Source organism: Lissotriton vulgaris, chromosome 7 (genome assembly GCF_964263255.1).
Source record: "Lissotriton vulgaris chromosome 7, aLisVul1.2, whole genome shotgun sequence".
NCBI classification, from domain to species: domain Eukaryota; kingdom Metazoa; phylum Chordata; class Amphibia; order Caudata; family Salamandridae; genus Lissotriton; species Lissotriton vulgaris.
The window spans coordinates 1,855,085-1,869,383 of NC_141695.1; the positions used below are offsets into that span (position 1 = coordinate 1,855,085).

General features: G+C 42.1%; 1 protein-coding gene across 1 annotated transcript in view; it reads right to left on the reverse strand.

Moving 5' to 3' along the window:
• The window catches only part of LOC147700477 (putative cation-transporting ATPase 13A4), a 567,847-nt gene that overhangs the window by 84,045 nt on the left and 469,503 nt on the right, over window positions 1–14,299 (reverse strand). The window lies entirely within an intron of this gene.

Consider the following 14,299-nt stretch of genomic DNA (forward strand, 5'->3'; position numbering starts at 1 on the left):
AGTCAGTGGGAGATGGTTAAAGAGTCTGAAATGCTTCCTGAAAGAGAAGAGTTTTTAATGCCTTTCTAAAGGACAGATGGTTGGTGGTCATTCTCAAGTCTGTAGGAAGTTTATTCCATAAGGCAGGGCCAACTGAGGAGAATCCCAACACCCCCCAAAGCCAACCTCCATAGAGGAATAAAGGCCGTTGCCAACTGGATGAAGGACAGCAGACTGAAGCTTAACTCAGACAAGACGGAGGTCCTCATTCTCGGACCCACCCCATCAGCCTGGGATGACTCTTGGTGGCCCACATCACTAGGCTCAGCCCCGGAACCCACAGACCACGCACGCAACCTGGGGGTCATCCTCGACTCCACCCTCTCCATGACCAGGCAAGTCAACGCCGTCTCCTTGTCCTGCTTCAACACCCTCTGATTGCTCCGCAGGATCTTCAAATGGATCCCCCCCGACACGAGAAAAACCGTCACTCAGGCCCTCGTCACCAGTAGACTCGACTACGGAAACATCCTCTACTCAGGAACAACAACCAAGCTCCTGAAACTCTTACAACGAATCCAGAACGCCTCAGCATGACTGATCCTCGAAGTCCTCCGACGCAGCCACATCCCACCCCACCTGAGAGGCCTGCACTGGTTCCCTGTCAACAAGAGGATCACCTTCAAGCTCCTCATCTACGCACATAAGGCACTACACAACTCCGGGCCCACATACCTCAACAAACGACTCAGCTTCCATACCCCCACCCGAAGCCTCCGCTCGGCCAACCTCACCCTTGCCTCAGTTCCTCGCATACGGAAAAGCCACCGCCGGCAGAAGATCCTTCTCCTACCTCGCCGCCAAGACCTGGAACGCACTCCCTATCAGCCTGCGACTAACTCAGGACCTGTTGGCCTTCAGAAGAATTCTCAAGCCCTGGCTCTTCGATCAGTAGCACCCCCACACCCAGTGCCTTGAGACCCTCACAGGTATGTTGCACGCTTTAGAAATGCAGTGATTGATTGATTGATTGATCATTTAAAACATGTAATAAGGGGGAGACGAGCGATCGCGCTAACCAAGATGGCCGCCGCCTAAAGAGCTCCTGCAAATCGGACCCGATTTTTTAATTTGTTACCGCCGATTTTTCATCAAAAACACTGCGAAAATAATTTTCTTCTTGATTTAAAGACTTTACCTGTCAGGTTTGGTGCTTTTTAGCGATTTTCATCGGTGGTGCATCATTTTTCCTTGATCCTGCTCCTTCTCCCAGCCCTGCTTCCAGGAACAGCCAGGTCAGTCAATCAAAGGGGAGGAGCAACCTCCAGGAAAGGGCATGGTTTTGGCCTAACCACACCCATAGCTAATTTTAGCTGCTGCACCTGCTTCATTGAAGATTTCCTTTTGCTGCTTTATTTCTTTAAGCATATTACCCATTTTCTCATTGAATTATTTGACTTTCATCGCATTATTGAAATGGAAAATAAAAATGTATGCCTTCTAAAAGGAAGCAACAAGTCTCTCCTCCTCCAATTAAATCTAAGGCGATTGATTAAACTGAACCCTCATTATCTTTGATTTTGGAAGAAATTCAGGCAAGTTTATCGATGAAAATTTCTGATAATACCATTAAAATTCAAGATAATAAGACCAAACTTGACTCTATTCATCCACTGGTTGCCAAAATATCTACATGTCTAAACAACTTCTTGACATGGAAAACCGTAATAGGCAACACAATCTATGCATTTTCAATTTGCCTGAAGAGGTAGAAGGTGATAACTTCAGACTGTATTTAGAAAATTTGATTCCAGGTCTTTTACAAATCAAATTTTCGGAAACATTTGAGATTGACAAAGCCCATAGGATTCCTTCACATCGCAATCCTAAGATTTCTATAGCTCGTCAAATAATTTTTAAAGTTCTGCGTCACCACCATTTACTTTTGATACGCAAAGCTGCAAGGGAGATCTCCTCCTTGATGGTCAATGGAAATACATTTTTTATACACCTAGACTTTGCATAGGAGACTGTTGCTATTCGCAAAGAATTTCCTGCTCTGTGTCCCCAATTGAGAAGTCTTGGGTTCAAATATGGTCTTTTTGACCTTTCAACTATGCGCATCTGGAAAGACAGCATCTCTAAAACTTTTCAACGTCCTGATGACTTACGTAATTTCCTCGATCAGCAATCGCACCATTCCATGGATACTCATGATGCAAATACTTGAATTTAACAATTTTATTGTATCCTGACAAAGTTAATGTGTCGTTACTCATCGGGCTCCAATGGTTTTGGTCATCCTTGTAGAGCGCATGTGCGTTTCTTTCTTGATATTCATGTACTCTGTTTGTTTTTTCTCCCTGTTTTCTTTTCTTCCTATTATTTCAAATTTAGAGTTTCTGTTTTTCTTCTATTTCTCAGCTTTGATTTTTTCACCCTTTCTTGTTCTACTGTTTTCTTCCTTTACTCTTTTCTAAAGCGTGAGCGCAAAATCCATTCCGCTCGCGGATTTTGCGGATTTTCGGTAAATTCGCAATCCGCGAACTCTTGCGAATTTACTGAAAATCCGCGAGCGGTGGATTCGGGGGGCAAAAGTTGAAGCCTTCAAGCTTGAAGTTGTTGTTGTAACTATTTTAGGATGGCGCCGGCAAGCTGCCAGCACCATCCTAAAATAGTTACTAAGTTAGCTTCAACAGGAAGCACAGGAAGCACTAATAGATAAAATAAAGCAGGTGCTCGAGCACCTGCTTTATTTTATCTATTAGTGAAGCTAATTTAGTAACTATTTTAGGATGGCGCTGGCAGCTTGCCGGCGCCATCCTAAAATAGTTACAGGAAGATGATGGATGGACATCTCACTCAAGGGAGCATCGTCGAGACTGGGCAGGTGTGCCTTCTTCCCAAATCTACTGTCGAAAATCAGCTGTGATGCTGGATAGAGGCCTTTGCATCCTTGACTTTCACGAGCGCAATCCTCGTGCTGTTCCTGTGACCAGGAGCTTCTTTCTCTTGATCTGCTGCTCTGATCGGTCTCTGACCTTTTATACACACAAGAGGCATGTGAACTCGCATGGAAGCCCCGCCCGTTTGGCCCCGCCATTTACCCACTATGATGGACAGCTCACTCAAGGGACCCCTGCGCCCTTCGGGGCGATTGCATAGTAACACACACATGGTCCCTGGAACTAGTTGAAGCTTAAATTCAGTGACTCATTCATGAGCCCAAAAACAATCACGAGCGTCGTCGAGTCCGCACAGAAGACCCCCCCATTAAGAAAATCCGCAAAAAAGCAATGGGTCGATACTATTGTGTAGTCTCCTGCTAATGGCAAGAAAAATGGTGTTGCTATCTTTTTTGCAAAAAAATTACACTGTCAAGTTTTAAGTAAAATTTCAGATTCAGATATGAAATAGTCAAAATTAAAATTAATGATTCAACTTTATTTCTGCTTAAATATTTATGGTCCTACTGCTGATGACCCTACTTTTTGGTCTACTATTACTACAGAAGTTTTAAAGTTGGGTAAAGTTCCATTGATTGTTGGGGGTGATTTTAATGTTATTGCTGACCCATTATTAGATAGGTTGTCTAGTTTTAAATTTCGTCCTCCTAAGGTTTTTCATGCTTTTAAATCCTTTATTCATACCACCAAGTTAGCTGACATTTGGCGACTGCACTTCCCTACTGATAAATGTTTTACCTTTTTTTCCAATCCCCATAATTCGCATTCTAAAATTGATTATTTTTTACTTTCTACGCCACTTATTCAATCTGCAACTAACCCTGTCATTGGTAATATTGACATAACTGATCATGCTTTGATTTCTTTTGTTTTAAACATATCTTCCTCTTTTACTAAGCAAATCAGATGGCGTATGAATACCGGTATTGTTCTTAATGAGCATAATAAGCCGAAACTATTACAAGCCATTCAAGATATTTTTTGTTTAATCTGGAAGACTCGACTTCTTTAGTCAATAAATGGGATGCATTTAAAGCTGATATTAGAGGTGCTACAATTTCTATTATGGCCTACGAGAACAAATCCTTTAATGCCAATATCAAACACCTGGAGCAACAAATAGCGAAATTTGAACCCTTATTTATTACATCCAATAATCCTCAATACCGAGTTAAACTACAAAAGCTTTGTTATGAATTTAATTCTATCCTTAGTAAAAGAGCTGGTGTCCAACTCTCTAAATCTAATGCTAGATTTCGTTTCAATGTCAATAGGTCTGGGAAACTCCTACAAATTATCTACGTATCAAAAGAGATAAAACACAGATTACCTCTATTTATGGTCCTCAAGGCCAGATTGCTATATCCCATAATGATATTGTTAAAGAATTTCTGGATTTTTACTCCAATCTATATAACAAGCCATATTTTCATGATAGTTCATTAATTGATGAATTTTTTAATTCTTGTGATTTGCCCAAAATTCCACAATCAGATAGACTTGGATTAGATTTACCCATTACTAATGATGAAATTTTAGCTGCCAAAAAATCGCTTCAAAAAAAATAAGACTCCAGGTCCTGATGGTATTCCAGCTGAATTTTATAAGGAATTCCAGTCTCATCTTTTGCCATATTTATTTCAACTTTATACTTTTTTCGGTTCTTCAGGAACTGTTTCAGGTTCTTTTGTTGATGCTTTAATTATTGTACTTCCTAAGCCTGATAAAGATCCTACCCTTGTCTCAAATTATCATCCTATATTCTTAATTAATCAAGACTGTAAATTATATGGTAAAATTCTTGCCTCCAGGTTGGCCCCTGTACTTCACTATATTGTCCACCAAGATCAGTCAGGATTCATGAAGAATAGATATTCTGCTAACAATACGAGAACCTTATTACATATAATTGAACAAAGTCCTACTTTACTTGCTCACTCTGGAATTATGGCTTTAGATGCAAAAAAAGCCTTTGATAAACTCCATTGGCAATTTTTATTCCAGACTTTATTATCCTTTAATTTTGGTCCTTTGTTTATTCGTATGATTTCTGCCTTGTATTTTGCTCCCACTGCTCGATTGGTCAATGGTCAAATATCCACTCAATTTTCCCTTTTTAGAGGAAAACGGTAAGGTTGTCCCCTTTCCCACTTTTATTTCTCCTGGGAATTGAAACTTTCCTTAATCATATAAGGAATTGTGATGCTATAAAAGGTATTACGATAAAGGATGTTACTCTCAAAACTTTAGCTTATGCTGATGATGTGTTGTTATTTGTTAGTGATCCAATTTCCTCAATCCCATATTTATTGGAATTTATTACCAAATATTCCACAGTATCGGGCTTCAAACTTAGGGGTCCATTAGGATGGCGGGCGGAAACAGTCCGCCCGCCACCCTAACGGAGATCGGGACTGCCCGCCTAAAGGGCGGGGGTCCCGGCATTGGCATTAGGATGCGCCCGCCACTGTGGCGGGCGCATTCCTCAAAGTAACATTGTGGCGGGCGGTGCTCACTGCACCGCCCGCCACAATGTTAAAAACAAATGCACGCGTTTGCATACTCGAAGCGGCAGGCACCGCGCGGTGCCTGCCGCTGCGATTATGCAAATGCAGGGGGGTACCACAGGTACCCCCCCAGTGTGCCACCCCCCTTTGCCCTCAAGTATATTTTTCAAAAACAAGGGGGACCCAATGAGTACCTAGGGACCTTGGGCAAACAGCTATTATAAGGAACAGTGGTCCATAGGGTTAAATTTTCACAACAACAAATGAAAATATAGACTCCAATCAGTGCTATATTAACCAGGTTTTTCAGTGCCCAGCCGGGCCTGAAATTTTATTTCAAGTATAAACTATTTTAAAAGACCAAAAGGGGAGGTCTAATGCGAAAGTTGATAGGGTACAAGCCTGTACCAATCCAAAGTACACTCAAAAAGAATTCGAGGGTAAGGAAGTAAGCAAAGAAAAAAGGGTAAAGAATATCAGGCAAAAAGAACATGGGAGCCAATTGTCCCTTGCATCAATAGCGTATTCGCAAAGCAAGTTCAGACAAACAATTCATGTAACAGTGTCAACACAATGGGTAAGTTACAGAACTGAGAAAAGTGTCGACGACGTTTCGATCCCCGGCTCCTAATGAACTGGGATCATCATCAGGACTAAAACAATATATTGCCTTTATGTGCTTTTTGTAAAAACCTTTTCGAGCGATCCTGAGGAATCTTCAGTGAGTCTGGGAGAGACGGTTAGGCGGAGAGCTGGTGCCTCGATTTCCTAATCCTGTGGGTTAGGATTGTTACGATGGGCTGCTATCCTGCATGGGCTTATAATCCTTCTTGGGATGATTCACGGATCACGGGGCAGTACAGTGTATTCAGAACCCCTTGAGCGTATGCTCTCTAATTATTCCGGAGTCTTAACGCAGAGACAATGCTCCTTTGCTCGCAGTCCGAGCAATGTGTGGGCGGTATACACAATGGCAGTCCGCCGGCTTCACGATAATACGGAAGTCGAAGCACCAGCTCTCCGCCTAACCGTCTCTCCCAGACTCACTGAAGATTCCTCAGGATCGCTCGAAAAGGTTTTTACAAAAAGCACATAAAGGCAATATATTGTTTTAGTCCTGATGATGATCCCAGTTCATTAGGAGCCGGGGATCGAAACGTCGTCGACACTTTTCTCAGTTCTGTAACTTACCCATTGTGTTGACACTGTTACATGAATTGTTTGTCTGAACTTGCTTTGCGAATACGCTATTGATGCAAGGGACAATTGTCTCCCATGTTCTTTTTGCCTGATATTCTTTACCCTTTTTTCTTTGCTTACTTCCTTACCCTCGAATTCTTTTTGAGTGTACTTTGGATTGGTACAGGCTTGTACCCTATCAACTTTCGCATTAGACCTCCCCTTTTGGTCTTTTAAAATTGTTTATACTTGAAATAAAATTTCAGGCCCGGCTGGGCACTGAAAAACCTGGTTAATATAGCACTGATTGGAGTCTATATTTTCATTTGTTGTTGTGAAAATGTAACCCTGTGGACCACTGTTCCTTATAATAACCCCCCTTTGCCCGTCACTCTGGGGGCCCACAGGGGCCCCCCAGAGTGAACACTGCATGCCTTTCTGTGGCGGCATAGCCGCCACAGAAAGGCATTGAGAAATGCCTATTCTAATATGGCTGGCGGTGTCTGATAGACACCGCCACCATGTTATCCCTTTTCCGCCCCGGCCGCTATGCGACCGGGGCGGAAAACAGGCGGGCGGTCTTTCCGACCACTGCGGTCCCCTCCGCCATCGTAATAGGGTGGGGGGGAATGCAGGGAAGGATGGCGGGCGGATTGCCTCCGCCAGGGTGGCGGTGGCCACTGCTACCCTGGCAGAGGCAATCCGCCCGCCATCCTAATGGGCCCCTTAATGTTAATAAAACTGAATTTTTACCCTTAAATGTCCTTTGCACCCCTGACATGTTGCCTACCTCAGATATTATTTGGCAAAAAATGTATTAAAATATGCTGGTATTTTATTTTCGACGTCCATCTAAACAATATTAAAATTAAACAGTAATTTTATTATTGATTAAATTAGGAATAAAACATCTAAATGGTCTTCCCTTCACCTCACTTGGTGGGGGAGAATGGCGTCTAATAAAATGACTATTGCCCCTAAAAAATGTTATTCCCTTGCTATGATCCTTACTCAGTTTCCACTTAAATTTTATAAAGATGTTGATAAAATGTTATCAAAATTTTTCTGGAATAATAAACCACCTCGAATTTGTTACAAAAAACTAACAATGTCAAAATCTCATGCAGGTTCCGGCTTAGCTGACTTTCTTTTATATCATAAAGCATTTATATTGAAACAAAGTTCTCTGTGGTTCACTTCTTCCTCCTTACTCAGACCTCCTATTTGGTTTAATATAGAAAAATCAATTGTTCATCCTTTCCCATTACCCACCTTGCTTACTATGTCTCATAAGTCTACAGTTATACACCGTTCTGTTATTATCAAATCTTCAAAATTAATATTTAATGATTTAGACTCAAATTTTGCTTTCCCAATGAATGCTACTACTGATTTATCACTATGGAATAGTTATGTTATTACATTAAATAGAAATAAAAATCTTTGGAATTCATGGATTAAGGCTGGTATATTTTATCCTAAAGATTTACTTTGTGATAATGCCTTTATTCCTTTTGATATGCTACCTAATGTTGATTTTGTTAAATATCAATCTTTATGTAATTCAATTTTAGACTCATTCCCGCATGGTATCCCATCTACTGTTGCAACAGATTTGATAATTTATATCCAAGCTATATCTGCATCTTCCAATGCAGTATCCATATTATACAAAAAATTAGCTACATCAATAGGTACCAATCTTAATGCAATTTCAACTTTTTGGAATAATGAACTTTCCCTTTCTCTATCTACTGACTCCTGGAAAGTTATTTGGCTTAATAGTATTTCTGGTTGGCTACCTGTGTCTCTCGATCAGACAAATGCATATATCCTGTTCAATTCTTTGTGAACCCCATTAGGTCTATTCCGTGCTATATTACTCCCATTGGATACCTGTTGGCATTGTAAATTTCACCCTGGGTCCTTGCAACATATGTTATTTGAATGCCCCATAATTTTAAAATTTTGGTCTGAAGTTTGGGATATTATGCAAAATATATTACCTATTGAAGATGTACTTTCATACAAATTGTTAATTTCAAGTTCAAGTTCAAGTTCAGTAATTTGTATAGCGCACTACTCACCCAGAGGGTCTCAAAGCGCTTGAGGGAGGGTGGGTGCATTACTTATCGAATAGCCAGGCTTTTAGCTGCTTTCTGAAGGAGAGGTGGTTCTGTGTAAGGCGGAGGTGAGTGGGGAGAGAATTCCAGGTTTTGGCCACTAAGTAGGAGAAGGATCTACCTCCCATGGTGGATCTATGGATGCATGGAATTGCGGCGAGGGCTTGATTGGATGAACGTAGTTGGCGGGTGGGTGTGTAGAAGGACAGTCGTTTGTTGAGGCATTCGGGTCCTAGGTCGTAGAGGGCCTTGTGTGCGTAGATTGATTTGTAGATTGATTGCTCTTGAACATCATCTCAATGACTCGGAAGAAAAATTGTTTAATTTCTTAATTTCAGCTGCTTTAAAATCAATCACTTTTTGTTGGAAAGATGCTTCATCTTTATCTGTTCACGCTTGGTGGTCCTGGATAATTAAAGAAGAGGTGCGCAATTATCCCTACATGGAATTAATCATAACTCTCATTCTTAGCAGTCCTTTTAGTCACCTATTGATTCATATTTGTTACTATGATAGTATTTTCCACTATTTATTTTGTTTAATATTGCAATTTCTGTATTTGCATTGTTTATATGTTATTAGTAACTCTACTCTATGTAAGAAGATATAATATGTTACCTTCCTTCCCTTGCCCTTTTTTCTTCCCTTTCTACTACTATTTTTTTCTCCTTTTATTGACTATATTTTCTTAGAATATAATGGCCTTTACTAGTTTTTGCTATTAATTACATTTATAAATTGTGTAGGTATTATTGACCATATTGTCATTTTTGTATGGTCTATTTATGTCATTTATTCAGAAAATTTAATAAAATTATTCTGAACATAAAACATAATAAGTACTGCTTAAACTTATAGAAGCATTGCTGCATCCAAGTCAGACAACGGGGTCACTGAGTGCAAAATGGATTTTTCAAACTATTTAATTATTTAGAAGACTTTTATCAATTTTACAAAACAAATAATAAATGCCAATACATTAAAAAATACTTTAATCTATCAGTTCATAATATAAGATTATAAAGAAGATGAAAAAACTAATGCAGAGATCAAGTTAATTGCCTCTAATAGTGTTTTTTTGGCCTAAGACCCTGTGGGTTTTATATATATATCTTTTTATTAGCTGAACAACGTTGATCCTGGATAGTGGGAGTCATTGCGTTTCGTCCTACCAATTATGGCCTCCTCCGGCCAATGAGGAATCAGAATCACTCAGACTAAAACTGGTTCTAACAAGGGTATGGAGGAATCCGAGGGATAACTCCAATTGAATTTTCAAAAGCCAGAGTCGGCTGTCAGCAAGTGTGTTTGAGCAAAACCCCGATGCGGTATAGTAAATAAACGTCCTTCCCAATTTAGCACCACAGATGCTGTTTTCAAAAACTCACTCTGATAGGGGTAAGAAAGCAGGGCATGGAAACTATGTGCTAGCAAGTTTGGCGCGCATCTGTAATCTACAAACTGGTGAAGGTAGCCAATCCGGTGGTACAGTAGCAGCACGCCCGCAGCGTGTCCCAGTGGGGGCCTGCACATATTCTGACTTGTTCCAAGTATGCGTCCTGAGTGCTTAACTAGACTGGTACATCATCAAAGACATCGGCTTTACAAGGTTACAAGGAAGGTGATTATAGCCCCAGTGAGGAAACAGTAGAAACTCAAAGTACTGTTGTATTTCTATCTAGGACCCTAATTCGATATTCCCGATTCATGCCCATATGCAGTTATAATAAATAGTATACTTATAAAGGTATAAGAATCATATCCATATTTAATAATAGCCCATGAAGTCCAAAGCACGGCAAGGCTACTCCTATAGACTCCTAGAAAGCACAACGCGTTCTTTAAACAAACCAAGCCTCCAGATGCCCGGGAATTCCCCTGCTTTTGTTTTGATTTGCACAAGAACTCCTGGAGTCCAGAAAGAACTGTTAGTTCTTAGTGATGTCTTATGTCTAACCTTACGTCAAACCCGGCATTTTTCAGGTATAAATATACCAACGTTGCCTTAAGCAAACACACGGTGGTGGGGAGCAGAGCGACGTTCTACTTGTCCAAGATCCCAGCTGTTGCCAGAGTCGAAGGAAAACGCCCCTCCCTTTGACGCACTGAGAGACGCTGTCTTTTTCTCCAGCCGAGAAAATCCAGCTCCGGTGTTCCCAAGTCACCCTCGCGGGTTGCTGGGAGATCGAGTCCTGAGAAACGAGATACAAGACCTCCTTCATTCTATAACCAAGGTACGGAGCTGATTAAAACCTTAGAGAGAATTCTTGATTCCGATACTTGGCAAAAACCTAACTTAACTTAAAACTGCAACTTACTTACTACTTCCCTCTTATTAGGCTTAGGTCAGGTACACCGGGGTAGAGTATCTTAGAAGCACCAGTTGAGTTTGTTAGTCAATGTTTTTATGTATGTATATATTTTATCCATTTTAAAGTATCATATGGCTAAGAAACCATATCAATGCTTTTACAGTATTATTTATTAATACTAGTTTTACAGTGCGCACTTTACTTTATAATACGTATTTCAACTGTAGCAATTTATTTCTCTTGCATGAGAAAGAAGACTGCTCAATAGAATAACACCTTTTATTGAAAACGCCGTCTCTCTATTTCTCTGCATTCTGGTGAAATTAAGTATGCATGATTGACTGAGGGAAATAGCTGTCTATTGTTTTCACACGACTCTAGAGATTGACTCTTATTCTGAGGGAGCAAAGTTGTCATGTTTATGCGGTTGTCAGAAACTGAATCCCTTCTTGTCTAATCAGGGAAGTTCACTCCTCCCTGCTCATTCGAGAAAGTTTCTAGTGACCTCTGAGCTAGCTGGCAAAAACTAATTAAGTCTAACATAGTCAGTAGAGACCTGGAAGACCGCACTTCTACGTCTACACTGCTGTTTATGTTATTACAATGCGCAGAGCCTATTGGGAAAATAGGAACTACACTACAGTACCTTTTTAACTCAACAAAATTCAGATCGAGCCCCAAGTAATACATTTTTTTAACACAATGTCACTTTCGATTTATTTGAAACTGATCCTTATCAGCACCAAATGGAATTCTAAAGTTGCAGTTTCTTAGGCGATTAAAAAAAATCTATGGGTACAACTTGTGTGTTGGTGGTTGTTGGTGGTATTTAACACTGTATACTTTTTAAGATACAAACAATATCAAGTGAAATGTAGTAGTGAAGTCCATGTAATGCATTATAGAAGGGCACTCCCAGCCTACCGACCTGCATCCCACCTGAACCAAGGCACCATAGCTGACACAATGATCTACAGCTGTTGACCTCACCATTGGTCATGCAACCAGTCTCCAATCACAGGGCTCATACAATCCAAAGGCAAACATCAAAGCTGATACAGTTCTAAAATTAATAACAACCATTTTTAAGCATGTTTTGATTCTTTTCTCAAAGTCTTGGGGGAAAAAACAGTGGTAAAAGTAAAAATAAAAAATGTTTATACTGCTACATCTACAAAGCCCTCCTGGCAGCAACAAGCAGCTGGGGAAGTGTGGGTGCACAAGCAGAAAGTGAGCACTATTACAGGCACACCTCATCCTATGTCTGTCCAATCATGTTTGGAATGTTTAGGAATGGAAATGTATTTAGTAGCAGGAAAAATATAGATATTTTCTGATATATTTCTAATAGATATATTTCCATTAGCACCATGCTTGGAACAAGGGATGCATTTTTGTACAATTTGTCGACCATGGGTATACTGAGGTCCAAACATTGCACACACACACACACACACACACACGCACACACACACACACACACACACACACACACACATCCTGCAAGAATCAAGTATCCAAAATGTGCCCTTACAGCCAGGTGAAACCTCAGTATCTGTAAAGATGAGTGAAGTTTCATCAATGTGTCTGCCTACAGTCCTGTGGAGCATTGTGTTGCAGGTGGGCCTTATCTGACAGCGGGTACATACTATATCGCAACACTCACTTCTGGTAGCAGCTCTTCAGAAGCTCAAGAAAACAGGAAGCCGTTGCAGACTCTTCTCACACTCATGGCCCTGAACATCAATTGTGAAGTCTGTTCTAAAGCTGACTTCCCCACTCACTGCAGGCGGTGAAGTACCTCACCAGAACAACCCCCTCAAGGACCAGTCCCAGTCCATTGCACAGCACAGTGCTCGCTCCAACAGTAAACCTGTTTCTAGGCATTTTCTTCCACCTCACTCTGACCCAGATGCGCTATGATTTTGCATCGGTGTTGCCTCACTTTTGTGGCTCAGCCCGATGCAAAATCAAATCTCTATTTCTCCTTGTTGCTTCCTGTATGCTGCAGCACACAAAGAAAGAGGAATATGCAACTTAGGATTGTCTTTGTGCAGGAAGAGGTCACTCTCTGCAAAAAAAACCAATCCTACCCCTAGTGTAGGCACCCTTGCACCGTGGGTCAAGGGGGCCTCTGTTGGCGCCAGGCAGCACACATGGGGCAGCACAAGAAGAGAGCAGAATGCCCCATATCTCTGTAAATCCCTGCCCTCTCCCTGTCACGCAGCACAGCTGGGGAACTTGCATGGATTACTGATGTGTGACCTTCTGTTTCCAAACTTATTCCTCACATCTTCCAGAACCATAACCCTCACCCCTACCCCATCCTACAGCCTGGTGCTTTCCCCACACCCTACCTCTATCCCACAACCCTCACCCCTACCCCATCCTACAGCCTGGTGCTTTCCCCACACCCTACCTCTATCCCACAACCCTCACCCCTACCCTAGCCTACAGCCTGGTGCTTTCCCCACACCCTACCTCTATCCCACAACCCTCACCCCTACCCCATCCTACAGCCTGGTGCTTTCCCCACACCCTACCTCTATCCCACAACCCTCACCCCTACCCCATCCTACAGCCTGGTGCTTTCCCCACGCCCTACCTATATCCCACAACCCTCACCCCTACCCTAGCATACAGCCTGGTGCTTTCCCCACACCCTACCTCTATCCCATAAGCCTCACCCCTACCCTAGCCTACAGCCTGGTGCTTTCCCCGCGCCCTACTTCTATCCCACAACCCTCACCCCTACCCTAACCTACAGCCTGGTGCTTTCCTCACACCCTACCTCTATCCCACAACCCTCACCCCTACCCTAGCCTACAGCCTGGTGCTTTCCCCACACCCTACCTCTATCCCACAACCCTCACCCCTACCCTAGCCTACAGCCTGGTGCTTCGCCCACGCCCTACCTCTATCCCACAACCTTCACCCCTACCCTAGCCTACAGCCTGGTGCTTTCCCCATGCCCTACCTCTATCCTACAACCCTCACCCCTACCCCATGCTTCAGCCTGGTGCTTTCCTCACACCCTACCTCTATCCCACAACCCTCACCCCTACCCTAGCCTACAGCCTTGTGCTTTCCCCACATCCTACCTCTATCCCACAACCCTCACCTCTACCCTAGCCTACAGCCTGGTGCTTTCCCCACGCCCTACCTCTATCCCACAACCCTCACCCCTACCCTAGCCTACAGCCTGGTGCTTTCCCCACGCCCTACCTCTATCC